Source organism: Chiloscyllium plagiosum, unplaced genomic scaffold, assembly GCF_037043375.1.
Source record: "Chiloscyllium plagiosum isolate Xiang-an unplaced genomic scaffold, Cpla_swu_hap1 HiC_scaffold_10, whole genome shotgun sequence".
Taxonomy (NCBI): Eukaryota; Metazoa; Chordata; class Chondrichthyes; order Orectolobiformes; family Hemiscylliidae; genus Chiloscyllium; species Chiloscyllium plagiosum.
In genome coordinates, this window is record NW_028270148.1 from 13766632 (window position 1) to 13775618 (window position 8987).

Consider the following 8987-nt stretch of genomic DNA (forward strand, 5'->3'; position numbering starts at 1 on the left):
GAACTAGTCCCATTTGCCTGTGTTTCACCCATATCCCTCTAAACCTTTCCTATCCATGTACCTGTCCAAATATCTTTTAAAAGTTGTAACTGTGCCTGCATCTATCGCTTCCTCTGGCAATTCATTCCATACACGCACTATTATTTGTGTGTAAAAGTTGGCCATCAGGACCCTTTTATGTCTTTCCCCTCTCTTCTTAAACTTACGTCCTTAGTTTTGAACACTCCTGCCCTGAGGAAAAGACCTTGTCTATTCACCCTGTCCATGCCTCTCTGATTTTATAAATCCTAATAAGGTCACCCCTCAGCCTCCACCGCTCCAGGGATAAAAGTCCCAGCCTATCCAGCCTTTCTTTTTAACTCAAACTCTCCAAACCCAGTAACATTCTTGAAAATCTTTTCTGCATCCTTTCCAATTTGATAATATGTGTCTTATAGCATGGAGATCAGATTTGAAAACAGTACTCCAAAAGTGGCCTCTCCTGTACAGCTGCAACAAGATTTCCCAACTCCTGTACTCACTGCTCTGACCAATGAAGGCAAGTATGCCAAAAACCTTCTTCACCGGCCTGTCTACCTCTGATGCCACTTTCTATGAACTTTGTATCTGCACTCTTAGATCTCTCTGTTCGGTAACACTCCTCAGGGCCTGACCTGTGTCCTTCCAGTTAATTACAAAAGTAATTTCTATCTAACTCTTCACACTTAGGTATTTTAAAAAAGCAATGCAATTAAGCAAGGTTACATGAAAAGCTCGAAGACAGTCTTTTTTATTTAATGTGTCTGATCATTTACTCTTCCATTATCACACCCAGCGCCCAATTATGGGCCCAATGCAGCTGCCTTCCCCTATAAATAAATATTGCACAAATTCTGTTTCGAGGGAAACAAAACTTTAAGCAGCTTCCTGTTGAGTGAAACTGACAGCACTAACGTATTCCTTTTACTATTTGAGGATGGTGACTAAATATAATGTTTATTCTAAATATATGCCTAATGGCCAACACTTGCTCTCTGCCACATATCCTGACCATTGACCATAACTTATAGCAGCTGTTTCTGTCCTCCCGCACCCTTTGATAACACAATTAGGGGAAATGGTGGTACAATGGTAATGTCACTCTCTGTGATCCAGAGGGTCACTCTCTGCCAACATGGGCTCTCATCTCACCATGCCATTGGTGAAACTTAAATGCAATTATTACCTCTGGATTACAAAGTCACCGTCTGTGACGGTGACCACAATTGATTATCATAAGATGGAATCTGGTTCACTGATATCCTTTAGGGAAGGCGATCTGCCATCCTTACCTGGTCTGGCCTACATGTGAATCCAAACCCACAGCAATGTAGTTGACTCTTAAATGCCCTCTGTAATGGCCTGAGTGAGCCATTTAGCTCAAGGGCAATTAGGGATGGGCACCAAATGTTAACCTTTCTGATCCTGCTCATATTGTCACAGCTCACTGGGATAATATGCTGCACATCACATCCCATGATTTATAGAGTCATCACAATTGTGGGGGTTTGATTATACACAAGATTGCCCACTTTTACCTAATTCTGGTGAAAATAATATGCACTTCAGGTGGTTTTTTTTCCATTAACTCCAAAAAATAACTTCTTATTGGAATCAAACTGCTTTTAGGATTGCCAATAAAAAGACAAGTTGAATTGTTAATCTATAACTCTATAACTTACATTCTACCCTTTTTGAAGACCTCCAAGCACGTGTTATGTGAATGGAAGTTGTTCAATTCCAGTTGCTTGTTCTCGTGGCCTCATTTATTTCCCATCCATAATTACTATTGAGAAAGTGGTGGTTATCTGCCACTTTGAGCTGCTGCATGATGTGTAAATATTCCTACTGTGCTGCTAGGGAGAAAGTTCTGGAATTTTTATCCCAGCAACAGTGAACGAACAGCGATAAAGTTCCATAATAGTTGTAGACATTTGTTTGAGTGAATGCAACACGAACAACACTCATGAAGCCCAGCACAGAATAAAACAGTCCTCTGATCCTCACCCCATCCACCACCTTAAACAATCACTCCATCGTTGACAATTAGTACGACAGTGTGTACCACCTACAAGATGAACTGTAGCAACTCATCAAGACTCTTATAAGTGAAAATTGCAAAAACATGAACTCAACCATCTAGAAGGGCAAGATGTGCAGATACACATGAGCCACAAAGTTACCACCACCAGCATGTTCCCCTCCAAGTCACTCACCATCCTGAATTGAAAATATACTGCCATTCTTCAGAGTCGCTGGGCCAAAATCCTGGAACTCCTTCCCTAAGAGTACTGAGGGAGTGCCTGCATCATGTGGCCTGTAGCACTTCAAGAAAGCAGCACCTCAAAGGCATTGAGAGATGGGCCACAAATGTTGGCCTAGTCAGCGATGCGCAGATGCTGTGAATGGATGTTTCAAAAATGGCACTAAACTATTTGTGAAATATCATCCCTGTTCAGACTTATTGAACCTGCAGAATACAATGCAATCAATTCACTGAACTGACAATCATAGACTCTGACCACTCTGCAGAGGCTGTGAGTTGCAAATGCAATATGTTGAAATGAGCTGGCAAAGACGGAATGCCATAAAGGATTTGTTCTTCTGTTCTCATATATCATTATTATGGCATTGGAATGAAAGAGCCATTATTTATTATCAGTCAGTTCCCAACAGATGTGGCCTAACAAGGTACAGTTCTCATACATACTGTCAGACACCACAATCCAAGCCAGTTACATTGCCACAAATTGTATACAGTGACATTAGCAAAGAGTCAATTATTCTGGACTGAGAGGAGGAAAGCTTTCTTCATACAAAGGGTTGTGAAACAGTAAAATTCACGACTCCTGGGAACTGTAGATATTACATTATTGATCACATCCAAGGCTGGAGTGGAGCGATTTTTGACTTCCCAACGGATCAAGGGATATGTGGATTGGACAGTCAAATGGAGAAAAAGCCAATGATTATTCATGACCTTAACGATGGGCAAAGCAAGATGGATGGACGAATGGTCTACTTCTACTCCAGTTCTTTATCTAGTAATTAAAGACATCTAAGATTGGACTTAAAGGAACAATTAGGAGATAGTGAGTACTGCAAATGCTGGAGAAGTCAGAGTCGATAAAGTGTGGTGTTGGAAAAAGCACAGCGGATCAGGCAGCATCTGAGGAGCAAGAGAGTCAACATTTCGGATGTAACTCTTCCCCAGTCCTGATGAAGGGTTACACCCGAAACATTGACTCTCTTGCTCCTCAGATGCTGCCTGACCTGCTGTGCTTTTTCCAGTGCCACACTTAATCGACTTTTAAAGGGACAGTTGCCCAGTTTGAAAGAGGGAGGGACAGGAGCAAAGCCCTGGACAGTCAGGGATTTCTGGCAGATTTTACACCTTTTCCTTATTCTTTCACAAGATGTAGGCACTGCTGGTGAGGTACCCATCCCTAAATGCCCTTAAGAAGGTGGCGTTGAGATGCCTTCTCGAACCGCTGTAGTCGATATGGTATAGATAGAGACATAGATTCATACAGCTATCTCTGTGGCTACTTCCTTTAATATCCTGGGATACATCCCATTAGATCCTGGGCACCTAATGTCCTTAGATCCATTTGTTTCCCTCGTACTATTTCTCTGGTAATAGATGTTGTATTTATATCCTGCCCTTTTCCCCCTTAAATATTTAATAACCTTGGAATACTTTTAGTGTCTTCTACTGTGAAGACCGATGCAAAGTATTCATTGAGCTCCTCTGCCATTTCCTGGTTTCCCATCATTATTTCCTCACCTTCATTTCCTAAATGTTAATTTTGGCTTCTCTCTGCCTTTTTATAATTTTAAACAATCAGTCTGGGTATTCCTTGCAAGTTTAACCTCAAAGTTTATTTTCTTCCCTTTTTTTAGCTGTCTTTTGCTGCTTCTTAAAACCTACCCAATCCTTTGGATACCATTAATTTTTGCTACATTGTATGTTTTGTTTTCTTTCAATCTAATGCTATCCTTAACTCCCTGGTTAACCATAGTTGGCCTATCCCCTTCCTAAAATCCTTCTTCCTCATTGAAACATGTCTTTGCTGTGAGCCCTGCATAATTTAGTTAAACATGATGAAGGTAGAGCAGTGGATGTGGTGTATATGGATATTAGCAAGGCATTTGATAAGGTTCCCCATGGTAGGCTCATTCAGAAAGTAAGGATGCAAGGGATACAGGGAAATCTGGCTGTCTGGAAACAGAATTGGCTGGCCCATAGAAGACAGAGAGTGGTAATAAATAGAACGTATTCAGCCTGGAGCTCGGTGACCAGTGGTGTTTCACAGGGATCAGTTCTAGGACCACTGCTCTTTCTAATTTTTATAAATGGCTTGGATGAGGAAGTAAAAGAGTGGGTTAGTAAGTTGGCCATTGACGCAAAGGTTGATGGAGATGTGGATAGTGTAAAGGGATGTTATAGGTTGCAACGGGGCATTGACAGGATGCAGAAACGGGCTGCGAAGTAGCAGATGGAGTTCAACCTGGGAAAGTGTGAAGTGATTCATTTTGGAAGGTGGAATTTGAATGCAGATTACAGGGTTAAAGGCAGGATTCTTGGCTTTATGGAGGAACAGGGGGATCTTGGGGTCCACGTCCATAGATGCTTCAAAGTTGCCACCAAAGTTGATAGGGTTGTTAAGAAAGCGTATAGTGTGTTGGCTTTCATTAGCAGGGGGATTGAGTTTAAGAGCCACAAGGTTATGCTGCAGCTCCATAAAGCCCTGATTAAACAATGTTTGAAATATTGTTGAAACTTTATTGCTGGAACAGCACAGCAGGTCAGGCAGCATCCAGGGAATCTCCTGTTCCCTGGATGCTGCCTGACCTGCTGTGCTGTTCCAGCAATAAAGTTTCAACTTTGATCTCCAGCATCTGCAGACCTCACTTTCTCCTTGAAATATTGTGTTCAGTTCTGGTCGCCTCATTATAGGAAGTATGTTGAAAGCTTTAGAGCAGGTGCAGAGGAAATTTACCAGGATGCTGCGTGAACAGGAGGGCCTGTCTTATGAAGAAAAGTTGAGGGAGCTAAGTCCTTTTTCATTGAAGTAAAGAAGAATGAGAGGTTACTTGATGATTAGATTCCCTACAGTGTGGAAACAGGCCCTTCGGCCCAATAAGTCCACACCGACCCTCCGAAGAGTAACCCACCCCCCCCACCCCCCGACTAATGCACCTAACACTATGGACAATTTAGCATGACTAGAGATGTACAAGATGATAAGAGGCATAGATACAGTGGATAGCCAGAGACTTTCTCAGGGCGGAAATGGCTATCATGAGGAGTATAATATTAAGGTGATTGGAGGAAGGTTTAGAGGAGATGTCAGAAGTAGGTTATTTATATAGAGTGGTGGGTGTGTGGAATGCACTGCCAGCAATGGTAGTAGAGTCAGATACATTAGGGACATTGGATAGGCACATGGATGATAATAAAATGTAGGGTATGTAGATTAGATTTGATCTTACAGTAGGGTAAAATGTTGGCCCAACATCGAGGGCCAAAGAAATTCAGGCAGCATCCGAAGACAGGCAAAATCGACGTTTCGGGCAAAAGCCCTTCATCAGGAATAAAGGCAGAGAGCCTGAAGCGTGGAGAGATAAGCTAGAGGAGGGTGGGGGTGGGGAGAGAGTGGCATAGAGTACAATAGGTCAGTGGGGAAGGAGATGAAGGTGATAGGTCAGGGAGGAGAGGGTGGAGTGGATAGGTGGAAAAGGAGCTGGGCAGGTCGGACAAGTCCGGACAGGTCAGGGGATCGAGTTGCTGGAGGTTAGAAGCTAGGATGAGGTGGGGGAAGGGGAAATGAGGAAACTGTTGAAATCCACATTGATGCCCTGGGGTTGAAGTGTCCCGAGGCGGAAGATGAGACGTTCCTCCTCCAGGCGTCTGGTGGTGAGGGAGCGGCGGTGGAGGAGGCCCAGCACCTCCATATCCTCGGCAGAGTGGGAGGGGGAGTTGAAATGTTGAGCCACTGGGCGATTTGGTTGATTGGTGCGGGTGTCTCGGAGATGTTCCCTAAAGCGCTCTGCTAGGAGGCGCCCAGTCTCCCCAATGTAGAGGAGACCGCATCGGGAGCAACGGATACAATAGATGATGTTAGTGGATGTGCAGGTAAAACTTTGATGGATGTGGAAAGCTCCTTTGGGGCCTTGGATAGAGGTGAGGGAGGAGGTGTGGGCGCAGGTTTTACAGTTCCTGCGGTGGCAGGGGAAAGTGCCAGGATGGGAGGGTGGGTCGTAGGGGGGCGTGGACCTGACCAGGTAGTCACGGAGGGAACGGTCTTTGCGGAAGGCGGAGAGGGGTGGGGAGGGAAATATATCCCTGGTGGTGGGGTCTGTTTGGAGGTGGCGGAAATGTCGGCGGATGATTTGGTTTATGCGAAGGTTGGTAGGGTGGAAGGTGAGCACCAGGGGCGTTCTGTCCTTGTTGCGGTTGGAGGGGTTGGGTCTGAGGGCGGAGGTGCGGGATGTGGATGAGATGCGTTGGAGGGCATCTTTAACCACGTGGGAAGGGAAATTGCGGTCTCTAAAGAAGGAGGCCATCTGGTGTGTTCTATGGTGGAACCGCTCCTCCTGGGAGCAGATACGGCGGAGGCGGAGGAATTGGGAATACGGGATGGCATTTTTGCAAGAGGTAGGGTGGGAAGAGGTGTAATCCAGGTAGCTGTGGGAGTCGGTGGGTTTGTAGAAGATGTCAGTGTCAAGTCGGTCGTCACTGATGGAGATGGAGAGGTCCAGGAAGGGGAGGGAGGTGTCAGAGATGGTCCAGGTAAATTTAAGGTCAGGGTGGAATGTGTTGGTGAAGTTGATGAATTGCTCAACCTCCTCGCGGGAGCACGAGGTGGCGCCAATGCAGTCATCAATGTAGCGGAGGAAGAGGTGGGGAGTGGTGCCGGTGTAATTACGGATGATCAACTGCTCTACGTAGCCAACAAAGAGACAGGAATAGCTGGGGCCCATACGTGTGCCCATGGCTACCCCTTTGGTCTGGAGGAAGTGGGAGGATTCAAAGGAGAAATTGTTAAGGGTGAGGACCAGTTCGGCCAAACGAATGAGAGTGTCGGTGGAGGGGTACTGTTGGGAACGTCTGGAGAGGAAAAAACGGAGGGCTTGGAGGCCCTGGTCATGGCGGATGGAGGTGTAGAGGGATTGGATATCCATGGTGAAGATGAGGCGTTGGGGGCCGGGGAAACGGAGGTCTTGGAGGAGGTGGAGGGCGTGGGTGGTGTCTCGAACGTATGTGGGGAGTTCCTGGACTAGGGGGGATAGGACAGTGTCGAGGTAGGTAGAGATGAGTTCAGTGGGGCAGGAGCATGCTGAGACAATGGGTCGGCCAGGGTGGTCAGGCTTGTGGATCTTGGGAAGGAGGTAGAACCGGGCAGTGCGGGGTTCCCGGACTATGAGGTTGGAAGCTGTGGGTGGGAGATCTCCTGAGGTGATGAGGTTCTGTATGGTCTGGGAGATGATGGTTTGGTGATGGGGGGTGGGGTCATGGTCAAGGGGGCGGTAGGAAGAGGTGTCCTCGAGTTGGCGTTTGGCTTCAGCGATGTAGAGGTCAGTGCGCCAGACTACCACTGCGCCCCCTTTGTCCGCTGGCTTGATGGTGAGGTCAGGATTGGAGCAGAGGAATTGGAGGGCTGCGCGTTGTGAGGGTGAGAGGTTGGAGTGGGGGAGGGGGGGTCGACAGGTTGAGGCGGTTAATGTCCCGGCGGCAGTTGGAAATGAAGAGGTCGAGGGCAGGTAATAGGCCAGCGCGGGGTGTCCAGGTGGATGCAGTGTGTTAGAGGTGGGTGAAGGGGTCCTCGGAAGGTGGGCGGGAGTCCTGATTATGAAAGTAAGCTCGGAGGCGGAGGCGACGGAAGAATTGTTCGATGTCACGGCGTGTATTAAATTCATTGATGCGTGGACGGAGGGGGACGAAGGTGAGTCCTTTGCTGAGGACTGATCGTTCGTCCTCAGTGAGGGGGAGGTCTGGGGGGATGGTGAAAACTCGGCAGGGCTGGGAGCTGGGAGCTGGTGTGGGTGTAGAGCTGGGAGTGGGGTCGGAGCCAGTACCTGGAGTGGGTGTGATGGTGGGGGGAATGGGTGTGGAGTCATGAGCAGGGGTAGTGTTCCCCTCGGGGTTCTGGGGGGTGGGGATAGTGACAGTGGGGTCTGTGGGGGGTGTGTCAGCAGAATGCAGGTGAGTGGCGCTGGTGGGGGCAGAAGTGGTGGCAGACACGGCAGTAGGGGTGGCGGAAGTCACTGAGCGTGTGGCATCGGCGATGATGTGAGGACCGGAAGTGGCTGTGGGAATGGCCATGATGGGGGCAGAAGTGACATCATCAATCAGTGTGGGGGTGGTAGCTGCATCAGCCGCATGGCTAATGGTGTTTCCGAGGCCAGGGGAATCTTCTGGAATGTTCGAGGAGCGCTGGTTATGGAGCTGGGTAGATAAAAGTTTGTTGTACTTACAGTTTTTGATGTTTGAAATGGAATTGAAATACTGTTTGTTGAGAGTATGAATTCTCCTGAGGATGTAGTACAGAGTGGGTCCTTTGCAATTCTGAGAGAGTGTGGCCCTCAGCTGAGGCAGGGCAGACTGTAGAGAGGTTAGGTACCGGCGCATTGCTGCAAGCGTGGAGCGGAGGATCTTGATGGAGAACCGTTGCTGGTGTTTTTGAATCTGTAATCTGTACTGTTTGTCCTGTTCGGGTCCGAACTCTGCTGGTTTAAAGGTGGTCCGGAGTCCGTGTGGGGTGAATTGGTTACGGAGACAGGCACTGAGGAAGCAAATGTGGCTGTGATAGCGAGTTTGACCCTGGTGCTCACCTTCCACCCTACCAACCTTCGCATAAACCAAATCATCCGCCGACATTTCTGCCACCTCCAAACAGACCCCACCACCAGGGATATATTTCCCTCCCCACCCCTCTCCGCCTTCCGCAAAGACCGTTCCCTCC